General features: G+C 42.9%; 1 long non-coding RNA gene across 1 annotated transcript; it reads right to left on the bottom strand.

The window, feature by feature from the left end:
• Nucleotides 1-10,808: 10,808 nt before the first annotated feature.
• Nucleotides 10,809-11,606, bottom strand: LOC137522583 (uncharacterized). Its single transcript, XR_011022353.1, has 3 exons — nt 11,469-11,606; nt 11,087-11,281; nt 10,809-10,918 (listed from the first exon to the last, which is right to left on the bottom strand). It is a non-coding gene; the product is annotated as an uncharacterized lncRNA (long non-coding RNA).
• Nucleotides 11,607-12,423: the final 817 nt, after the last annotated feature.

Below are 12,423 nucleotides of genomic sequence, written 5' to 3'. Positions count from 1 at the left end.
TGCTCCCCCTTGTGCTAATGCTGGACAGGACACTGGGTCACCTGATAGAATTGGCGGAGGAAGTCCATGCTGGGGCAAGTGGTGGAGAGCCCCAGGATGCTCAGGCCCAGGAGGAGGAGGAGGAGGAGGAGGTGGTGGTGACAGAGTCAGGGCCTGAACATGCGGGAGAGCTAATCGTCCGGGGGTGGGACGACCTTAATGAGCAGCAGGAGCATGAACCAGAAAATGCCCTTTCTGACAGCCAGGAAGAGGTGGAAAGCGGTCATCTCTCCCACATGGCTGCTCACATGCTCCTCTGCCTCAGGAAGGACCCCCGGATAATCCGACTGAAAGCGAGGGATGATCTGTGGGTGGCCACCATATTGGACCCACGCTGCAAGGGGAAAGTGGGGGAGTTAATGGGATGTACCCAACAATTTAGCTCCCGAATGTCAGCGATCCGGCAGGATTTAATCAGGCGAGTGGAGCAGGCCTTTCCACCACCACCTGAACCTCCGCTTTCCCATACTACTCAGCGACAGCCAGCTAGTCACAGCCAGCAGAGGTGTGGTGGCGGTAATACGAGCACCAACCCCACCCGACCTGTTAATCTGCTGGCTGTGATGAGGGGATTTTATATGCCCCAATCACCCAATACTCCCACCAGCAGCAGCACTATCGGCAGCAGTAGTCATCACCACCAACGGCTGGTTCGCATGGTGAATGACTACTTGGGGTCATCCAGTGCAACAGACAATATGGATACAGATGACCCCATGGAGTATTGGGTGAAGAAGCTGGACACCTGGCCTGAGCTTGCTCAGTACGCACTGCAGGTTCTGTCATGCCCCGCCTCCAGTGTGCTTTCTGAGCGGGTATTCAGTGCCGCAGGTGGGGTGGTCACCGACTACCGGACCCGTCTGTCCGCAGAAAATGTGGACAGACTCACATTTATTAAAATGAATGAGTCCTGGATCAATGACCAGTTCAAAGGCCCTGTCACTGATTCCAGAGAGTGAGTAAAAGGGTCTGGTCATAATCCCTCGCACGCTCTCCCGCAAAATTATATATTAATTGGATACAATCTCCCAAAATTTTTTTAATGTAAAGCGGATCCGAGATGAAAAACTAAATATAATAAGTCACTTGTCTATATACTCTATCTTGTCTAAAGTTTAGATGGTTTACACAGCAAATCTAGCTGTAAACAGCTTCAACGGTATATTTTTCATCAATATTATTTTTTCCTGTGATACAATGTGAGCAGAAATGTTTTCTGCTTGTCACTATTACACAATTACACACATAGGCAGGCACGCTTATCTGTGTCTAGGCATGCAAATCTGCATATCTGAATTTTGTGAGAAAACTGCACTCCTATTTCCTCCATTACAAAGGCAATTGATCTGTATCTGCACTTCATCTCTCAGATTGTGAAACTATGCCTCTGAAAGCTATAGATATTAACACCTTTTTCACCTGCCCAGACTGAAATTCCACAATCCCTTGCAAGCGCCAAGGTTCTATTAAGAAGTTGTGTGTGTGCCTTGTTTAGTTTATAGGAAATTAGGGTATTTAAACAAAACAAGTATATTTGCCTTAAAGGGAACCAGAGACGAAGCACCCTTGTGTATTTTACCATATATATCAGTAAGAACATGAGAGAAAACACTTACCATGCTCTCTGTTTCATCATCACTGCTAAAAGTGTCTGTTATCTGCTGTGATAAGAATCCCGGACTGAGCATTCACTCTCTCTTTGCAGGGAATAATTATAGCTCAGTCATTATAGCAGAGCCACAAGGGGGCAGGCTTGGGCTTGAAAAGACACCAGAGAAGACAGACTCGGCTATAATCTTTCCGTAGCAAAGCTAGACTGAGCTCAGTCGGGGATTCTTATCAGAGGTGATAACAGTCAGATTAAACAGAGAACAATGAAACAAAGAGCAGATTAGGTGTTTACTGTCATGTTCCCACTGATTTATAAGGTAAAATACATGAGGGTACTTCATCTCTGGTTCTCTTTAAGGAATGCCCTTTAAACTATATGTAACAAACACAATTATGCAATGAGAAAAAGTTCATCTCGGATCCACTTTTATCCAAAAAACATCTATTGCAGCATTTATTTTTAAAAAATTCATAACTCTATGCGGTGTCCAGGTAGAAAAATAGTGATGTCCCACCTGTGGCAAGGGCACAACTGGTGTAACAAATTAAAAGTAAAAAGAAAAAAAAAGAAAAAAAAAAGGCTTGGGTGCTACAATACATACTCGGCTGTCCAAAAAAATTACTCCTGCTGAACCCAATTATTTTGTTATAAAAATAAGTGCCGTGGTACCACAGTGAGGGTTCACGGCCTGCTGATACTACTCCAACACTGTCTGCTGACTGCTGCTGCATTTAAAAAAAAAAAAAAAAACTCTGTGTGTTGTCCGGGTTGAAAAATAGTGATGTCCGAGCTGTGGCGAGGGTCGAACTGCGGCTTCGCAACCGCTGCCTGGCTGGAACTAATGTATTTTATTTAAAAATAATTTCTGCTGCCTCTAACCAAAACAAAATTACTTCTGCGGCCGCCAACTCAGCTACCTGACGTTATACTTTTCTGCCCAGGTCTCTAGTGTTTGAGGGCCTGTACTGCTGCCATTACCTGCTGTGTCAAACCTCATGATACCTACAACTGCTGCTGTGACAACTTCAACTTCTGGACATTATAGCCTTCAATCCTGGTCTCTCTTGGGTCCGAGGACCTGTACCGCTGCTGACATTATTACCTGCTGCTGTGTCAAACCTTATGATACCTACTTCTGCTGCTGGGACAACTTCAACTGCTGGACATTATATCCTTCAATCCTGGTCTCTCTTGGGTCCGAGGACCTGTACCGCTGCTGACATTATTACCTGCTGCTGTGTCAAACCTTATGATACCTACTTCTGCTGCTGTGACAACTTCAACTTCTGGACATTATAGCCTTCAATCCTGGTCTCTCTTGGGTCCGAGGACCTGTACCGCTGCTGACATTATTACCTGCTGCTGTGTCAAACCTTATGATACCTACTTCTGCTGCTGGGACAACTTCAACTGCTGGACATTATATCCTTCAATCCTGGTCTCTCTTGGGTCCGAGGACCTGTACCGCTGCTGACATTATTACCTGCTGCTGTGTCAAACCTTATGATACCTACTTCTGCTGCTGGGACAACTTCAACTGCTGGACATTATATCCTTCAATCCTGGTCTCTCTTGGGTCCGAGGACCTGTACCGCTGCTGACATTATTACCTGCTGCTGTGTCAAACCTTATGATACCTACTTCTGCTGCTGGGACAACTTCAACTGCTGGACATTATATCCTTCAATCCTGGTCTCTCTTGGGTCCGAGGACCTGTACCGCTGCTGACATTATTACCTGCTGCTGTGTCAAACCTTATGATACCTACTTCTGCTGCTGGGACAACTTCAACTGCTGGACATTATATCCTTCAATCCTGGTCTCTCTTGGGTCCGAGGACCTGTACCGCTGCTGACATTATTACCTGCTGCTGTGTCAAACCTTATGATACCTACTTCTGCTGCTGGGACAACTTCAACTGCTGGACATTATATCCTTCAATCCAGGTCTCTCTAGGGTCCGAGGACCTGTACCGCTGCTGACATTATTACCTGCTGCTGTGTCAAACCTTATGATACCTACTTCTGCTGCTGGGACAACTTCAACTGCTGGACATTATATCCTTCAATCCTGGTCTCTCTTGGGTCCGAGGACCTGTACCGCTGCTGACATTATTACCTGCTGCTGTGTCAAACCTTGCGATACCTATCGCTGCTGCTGTGACAACTTCAACTGCTGGACTTTATAACCTTCAATCCAGGTCTCTCTTGGGTCCGAGGACCTGTACCGCTGCTGACATTATTACCTGCTGCTGAGTTAAACCTTGCGATACCTATCGCTGCTGCTGTGACAACTTCAACTGCTGGACTTTATAACCTTCAATCCAGGTCTCTCTTGGGTCCGAGGACCTGTACCGCTGCTGACATTATTACCTGCTGCTGTGTCAAACCTTGCGATACCTATCGCTGCTGCTGTGACAACTTCAACTGCTGGACTTTATAACCTTCAATCCAGGTCTCTCTTGGGTCCGAGGACCTGTACCGCTGCTGACATTATTACCTGCTGCTGTGTCAAACCTTGCGATACCTACTTCTGCTGCTGGGACAACTTCAACTGCTGGACATTATATCCTTCAATCCAGGTCTCTCTTGGGTCCGAGGACCTGTACCGCTGCTGACATTATTACCTGCTGCTGTGTCAAACCTTATGATACCTACTTCTGCTGCTGGGACAACTTCAACTGCTGGACATTATATCCTTCAATCCTGGTCTCTCTTGGGTCCGAGGACCTGTACCGCTGCTGACATTATTACCTGCTGCTGTGTCAAACCTTGCGATACCTACTTCTGCTGCTGGGACAACTTCAACTGCTGGACATTATATCCTTCAATCCAGGTCTCTCTTGGGTCCGAGGACCTGTACCGCTGCTGACATTATTACCTGCTGCTGTGTCAAACCTTGCGATACCTATCGCTGCTGCTGTGACAACTTCAACTGCTGGACATTATATCCTTCAATCCAGGTCTCTCTAGGGACAGAGGACCTGTACCGCTGCTGACATTATTACCTGCTGCTGTGTCAAACCTTGCGATACCTATCGCTGCTGCTGTGACAACTTCAACTGCTGGACTTTATAACCTTCAATCCAGGTCTCTCTAGGGGCCGAGGACCTGTACCGCTGCTGACATTATTACCTGCTGCTGTGTCAAACCTTGCGATACCTATCGCTGCTGCTGTGACAACTTCAACTGCTGGACATTATATCCTTCAATCCAGGTCTCTCTAGGGACAGAGGACCTGTACCGCTGCTGACATTATTACCTGCTGCTGTGTCAAACCTTGCGATACCTATCGCTGCTGCTGTGACAACTTCAACTGCTGGACATTATATCCTTCAATCCAGGTCTCTCTAGGGGCCGAGGACCTGTACCGCTGCTGACATTATTACCTGCTGCTGTGTCAAACCTTATGATACCTACTTCTGCTGCTGGGACAACTTCAACTGCTGGACATTATATCCTTCAATCCTGGTCTCTCTTGGGTCCGAGGACCTGTACCGCTGCTGACATTATTACCTGCTGCTGTGTCAAACCTTATGATACCTACTTCTGCTGCTGGGACAACTTCAACTGCTGGACATTATATCCTTCAATCCTGGTCTCTCTTGGGTCCGAGGACCTGTACCGCTGCTGACATTATTACCTGCTGCTGTGTCAAACCTTATGATACCTACTTCTGCTGCTGGGACAACTTCAACTGCTGGACATTATATCCTTCAATCCAGGTCTCTCTAGGGTCCGAGGACCTGTACCGCTGCTGACATTATTACCTGCTGCTGTGTCAAACCTTATGATACCTACTTCTGCTGCTGGGACAACTTCAACTGCTGGACATTATATCCTTCAATCCTGGTCTCTCTTGGGTCCGAGGACCTGTACCGCTGCTGACATTATTACCTGCTGCTGTGTCAAACCTTGCGATACCTATCGCTGCTGCTGTGACAACTTCAACTGCTGGACTTTATAACCTTCAATCCAGGTCTCTCTTGGGTCCGAGGACCTGTACCGCTGCTGACATTATTACCTGCTGCTGTGTCAAACCTTGCGATACCTATCGCTGCTGCTGTGACAACTTCAACTGCTGGACTTTATAACCTTCAATCCAGGTCTCTCTAGGGGCCGAGGACCTGTACCGCTGCTGACATTATTACCTGCTGCTGTGTCAAACCTTGCGATACCTATCGCTGCTGCTGTGACAACTTCAACTGCTGGACATTATATCCTTCAATCCAGGTCTCTCTAGGGACAGAGGACCTGTACCGCTGCTGACATTATTACCTGCTGCTGTGTCAAACCTTGCGATACCTATCGCTGCTGCTGTGACAACTTCAACTGCTGGACATTATATCCTTCAATCCAGGTCTCTCTAGGGGCCGAGGACCTGTACCGCTGCTGACATTATTACCTGCTGCTGTGTCAAACCTTGTGATACCTACCGCTGCTGCTGTGACAACTTCAACTTCTGGACTTCTGGAAGGGCATGTCTACCCTGCAGCCGTTACCTGCTGCCTCAAAACCAATATTGACTTACGCTACTGCCAAGCCATCTTATGGAAGTTATACCCTGTGCCTCGAACAACGAGTGATGTCAGAGATTTATTAAAGTGGATCCGAGATGAACTTTTACTCATTGCATAATTGTTTTCATTACATATAGTTTATAGGGCATTCCTTAAGGAAAATACTTGTGTTTTTTAATACCCTAATTTCCTATAAACTAAGCAAGCCATGCCCACAGCTTCTCGAAAACGCCTTGGTGTTTGCAAGGGATTGTGTGATTTCAGTCTGGGTTGTTTAAAAAGGGTGTTGCTAGCTATAGATTTCAGGGGCAGAGTAATCACAATCTGAGAGTTGCAGTGCAGATACAGAATACAGCTCAGTGTTCTGTGTAATAGAGGAGATAGGAGTGGAATATTCAAAGAATATGCAGATATGCAGAATAGCATGCCTAGATACAGATAAGCTTGCCTTGAGTGTAATTGTGTAATATTGACTGACAAGCAGAATACATGGTTGATCCCATTGTATCACAGGAAAAAATAGTACTGTTGAAAAATACACTGTTGAAGGTGTTTGCAGCTAGATTTGCTGAGTAAACCATCTAAACTTTAGACAAGATACATAGACAAGTGACTTGTTATTATATTTACGGTTTCATATCGGATCCGCTTTAAACAAAATCATATAATATGGCATGAAAGATTTTGTTTAAAAATCTGAACAAAGACTTTACATCTTGGCTACTTAATATTGTATCCAAGGGTGAATTTTGATATCCTTAAACAGGATAGGGCGCCTGGTAGAGCACATATATACACACTTCGGCGACAAATAATGCACCAGGTGTAGCCCATATAACAACTTCGGGTCTGGCCATGGATAGCGGGGATTGAAATAATTTGGGCTTGTAGCCTATATCAAAACTCAGGTGCACTTTTAGACACCTTGTAGAAGCCCATATTTCCAGAAATAACTTTGATCTCTATGGCGTCGCACTTTTCATAGATGTAGGCCAGGTGCCCTTTTCAACCGATACAGTGAATTCTTTGTTAATAACTAGGAGAGGTGTTTGACCCCCATATCATCAAATTTGATGTAAGGCAAGAAACAAATTATGCTTGAAAAATATTGCAAATCTCTAAACCTTGACAAATGAACATTTGTGTGTTACAGTAAATATATTTTGTGGTGCATACAACCGACATAAAAATATGCCAGGCAAGCAAGAGCCTGATGGTTATCAATCGTCACCAGCTAGTAGTTATACATACATTGTTCAATACATAGAATCCAACAGTGAACATGTTATAATAAATATTTTATTGCAATTTGCAACAACTTTGTTAAACTTTTTTTTAAAAAGTGAACAAATATAAAACACATAAAACAAAATTTAAACTTTTGTTTCTTAAAACAGAAAAAAAAAATAATCTGAGGGAAGTTATTTGCCCATAGACATTACTTGATGTCTGAGTGCTAATGACTAAATAGAGTGCACCTGTGTGTAATCTAATGTCAGTACAAATACAGCTGCTCTGTGAGGGCCTCAGAGATTGTCTAAGAGAATATTGGGAGCAACAACACCATGAAGTCCAAAGAACACACCAGACAGTTCAGGGATAAAGTTATTGAGAAATTTAAAGCAGGCTTAGGCTACAAAAACAATTCCTATGCCTGGAACATACCACGGAGCACTGTTCAAGCGATCATTCAGAAATGGAAGGAGTATGGCACAACTGTAAACCTCCCAAGACAAGGCCATCCACCTAAACTCACAGGCCGAACAAGGAGAGCGCTGATCAGAAATGCAGTCAACAGGCCCATGGCGACTCTGGACGAGCTGCAGAGATCTACAGCTCAGGTGGGAGACTGTCCATACGACAGCTATTAGTCATGCACTGTACAAAGTTTGCATTTATGGAAGAGTGGCAAGAAGAAAGACATTGTTAAAGAGACACTGAAGCTTAAAAAAAAGATGATATTCTGATTTGTATGTGTAGTACAGCTAAGAAAAAAAACATTAAGATCAGATACATCAGTCTAATTGTTTCCAGTACAGGAAGAATTTAGAAACTCCAGTTGTTATCTCTATGCCAAAAAGCTAGTAAGCTCTCCCACTAACTTAGTTGTGGAAACGGCTGTTATCTGACTTTTATTATCTGAACTGTAATTGAACTGTTTACTTTTCCTCTGCTAGAGGAGAGTTCATTACTTCACAGACTGCTCTGAAAGACTCATTTTGAATGCTGAGTGTTGTGTAATCTGCACATTATTATAGGATAATGTAATCTGCGAAAAAACACTATATAACTGAAAATAAAAATATGAGAATATTTTCTTTGCTGCTAATCTTCTAGTAATTATTCATAGTACACAACCAATTCATTATATCATATATATTTTTTTCGCTTCAGTGTCTCTCTTTAACAGAAAGCATAAGAAGTTCCATTTGCAGTTTGCCAGAAGCCATGTGGGGGACACAGCAACTATGTTGAAGAAGGTGCTCTGGTCAGATGAGACCAAAATTGAACTTTTTGGACAAAATGCAACACTCTACGCTCTGTGTGGCGGAAAATGAACACTGCACATCACTCTGAACACACCACCCCCACTGTCAAATATGGTGGTGGCAGCATCATGCTCGGGGGATGCATCTCTTCAGCAGGGACAGGGAAGCTGGTCAGAGTTGATGGGAAGATGGATGGAGCCAAATACAGAGCAAACTTGGAAGAAAACCTCTTGGAATCTGCGAAAGACTTGAGACTGGGGTGGAGGTTCACCTTCCAGCAGGACAACGACCCTAAACATAAAGCCAGGGCAACAATGGAATGGTTTAAAACAAAACATATATACAGTGGTTTGCAAAAGTATTCGGCCCCCTTGAAGTTTTCCACATTTTGTCATATTACTGCCACAGGGAATCTCGAAATGAGAAGAAGCTGTAAAGAAAAAGATGGAGAAAAATAAAATATTACACTACGCATGAACAAAAACTGATAATAAAAGAATAAACAGTAGAGTGTGGTACCGTATCAGCCATCAGTAAAAGCAAGGCATTATGAAACCCAGTGATAGCATTGATTGGTTAGGCTAGATTCGAGAAAAGTAAACAGTGATTTTTCACATTATAATACTTTCGTTGTACTTTTTCATGACAAACACATTGAAAACACAACTTATACATTGACATTCACTGTATTCATGGGTGGCTTTTAAAGGAAAAAATGAGATGTACACAAGATTCAAAATGTACACATTTCATGAAATCTGTACAACCTGGTTTAAACTAGGACTCTTGTTAAGAACCTCTCATGCTTGTACAATGGGTTTATCAATGCGCAAAATGATTGATTTATTTAAATTTTTTACTTCATTGTTTGTGTCATATGCTTTGTAAGATGGTGTTTACTGGCACTATTCTTTTTTTTCCCCATGCATACGTTGGTTTGAAATGCCACAATTCTCTTTAGCTTAGAATTAATGGTGCATGTGATGTGATGTGACTAGCCCAGTTTCAATTTGAACTTGGAATTTACAATGGCTAGCCAGTCACCAGAGTGTACGTTACGTTTCATTCAGGGCAATGTTGATCTTATCAACTCAGCTTGGATAGCAGGAAAAGTGTTCTCTGACTGAGTAACATTTAAGTCATGTATAATTACATTTATCTTTGCAGAAAAATTGTTAAACTTTATGTCAGTGTACAGAAAGTGTGTTTTTCATTGTTAGTCAGGAACCACTCCGATGAATGCTTTTTATAAGCCGAAAAGTCACTGTTTACTCATGTCTAAGTTTGCCAATGAATGATCTCATCCAGAATCAAAATACATACTCATTGTTTTTCAAAAAGTATGACTAATGAAATATGACTGCCAAAATTAGTGTATCGCAAAATCACAATCCAAAAAAGACACATAAATGTTGAAGAAATTGTTGTGGCTAGTGGATAAGGAATACCTTTAAACTACCATTACACACGTGCATACTGCCATAGTACTGAAGCTTGTCAACATTTCTTAAATTGATATGTTGGCCCAGTATGTACAATTTATTTATGGCCACTTAGGGATAAAGTTTCATTTCAAGTTGTGAAATTAAACCATGGGCTTCCCGGCTTACATAATATTTAGGGATGATACACTAGTTTCACTATGGATGGACATAATCACTGGCTGGATGAGGTATTGTAATCTGGAAGCAGGGTGATGTGGTGGTGGGTCAGTGCTCTTACTTTTCTACGATTCCAATCCATTCAACTTCGTGCTGGAGTTCTTCAAGGACAACTATCTTGAAATAAGTAGGCAGTAAACATCTGACAGAACCGACGGCTTTTGGCACAATCCATCACCGTCATGGGGTGATTCTCATGGATTTCTTTGTTTTCAAAAGCATTTCATGAACAGCAGTTGAACTGCCAAAATGGCAAGATAACAGCCGGTCTCCCTACTCGTCACTTGCACACTATGTTGTCAGTTATATTTGTAAACTGTTGTTCAGTAAATGCTGTTGAAAACAAATAAAGCCTTGGGAATCACCCCTAAAAACAGGTAGACTTTTATTTCCCCCTCCACACACAAAAAAAGAGTTAAGTTAGTACTGTTATAAATATGTTATAAATATGTGGATACATTCCGTCTTGTGTGTACTTCTTTGTACAACAGTACATTTTACTTACACACAGTTGTGCCACTTTGACCAGATTCTGGCCTGCTGGAAGACTTCTGTCGTCTTCCGCGCCTGCGCCTGCGAAGTCGCACAGAGATAGATGCTACGATAAAAAGAAAACATGGCATCATGCAACTTTTTTTTTTTTTTCTTGGAGAGAAAAAAAAAAAAACATAGTTCTGTGCAAAATTAAATTATGTACTAATCTCCTTCCTTACAGACGTACCACTTTCATTTGATTAATGTTAAAACTTTGTTATAAAATACTTACATGCCACAGACAGGCTCCGGCCACGGGCACGCCTTTGCCCACGGCGCTGCCGACTTCTTGATCTGTGGCTGGTGCTGGGTCCAGCCTCCTCATCATTATCTTCAGGGGAGGGGACAGCAGCAGGATCCAATCCCTGTCTGGAAGAGGGAGGAGCAGAGGCACGACGGGACCGCCTGCGGCGCTGAGACCCATCCACTAAAAAAAAATGTGAGATTGTTTTAAAAATACAGATAGAAGAAGATATTACCTAAGGTTAAACAGTGCATTGCATAACAATAAGAGTATAAAGCCACTGATACATTGGAAAATCGTGAGGATTAACAAGGTTGAAAAAAAATTACACATCCCGCTACATATATGAAAAAAAACATTTGTTACTTACACTCAAGGTCAGACTTTATTTTCGCCACCGCACGTGGGGTCTTGGACTTAAAGTCAGACCACATTGTCTGAATTTTTTTAACCGACCACGTGCGGTGGTAAGTAGTCTGAAGGACTTGCAGCAGCCGGTCCATCACCTCCCTCTTCGCCGCCCTCTTCGCAGTGTCATACCCCCCCCCCCCCCCCGTAACATAGTCTGCAACATAAAAAAAAATAAAAAATTAATGATCAACAAAAAAAAAACCTTTACAATACATACATCTCTTGCTATGGTACTAACAACACTGCTGAAAGTAAATTAAATGTTGAATTGACTTATTATCAGTATTATCAACTGTGTGAACAATACAAGGAGATTATCTGTAAGTGAATTTTAAATCAAAGTTATGAGAGCCTAAAAGAACGATGTTGAGTTGACTTGAGTGTGTGTGGGGCGTAGTTGTGTAGTCTGAACATTAAGCCCTTCCATTGCAAATCTTCGGGGTACTACAGGGAGTGCAGAATTATTAGGCAAATGAGTATTCTGACCACATCATCCTTAGACCTCTTTACCACGAACTGTTGAGCTGTGTGCTCAGCAAGCAGTTACCAGGCAGCAGTGAGCAGTTGCCAGGCAGCAGCCAGCAGGGAGCACTTACCAAGCGTCAGCGAGCGGTTGTGAGAGTTTGAAAGGCATTTCACTGCCTATCAACAGTTCGTGGAAAAGAGGCCTCATGCATGTTGTCTTACTCCAAACTGTATAGGTTCAAAAGCCTACTACCAATTAAGCATATTAGGTGATGTGCATCTCTGTCTGTAATTAGAAGGGGTGTGGTGTAATGACATCAAAACCCTGTATCAGGTGTGCATAATTATTAGGTAACTGCCTTTCCTTTGTCAAAATCGGTCAAAAGAAGTACTTGACAGGCTCAGAAATGTCCAAAATCGATGAGATATTTTGCTGAGGGATGCAGCAC

This window comes from Hyperolius riggenbachi, chromosome 6 (genome assembly GCF_040937935.1).
Source record: "Hyperolius riggenbachi isolate aHypRig1 chromosome 6, aHypRig1.pri, whole genome shotgun sequence".
Lineage (NCBI taxonomy): Eukaryota > Metazoa > Chordata > Amphibia > Anura > Hyperoliidae > Hyperolius > Hyperolius riggenbachi.
The sequence above is the reverse complement of the archived record's forward strand: the minus strand, read 5'-3'. Positions and strand labels throughout refer to the sequence as shown.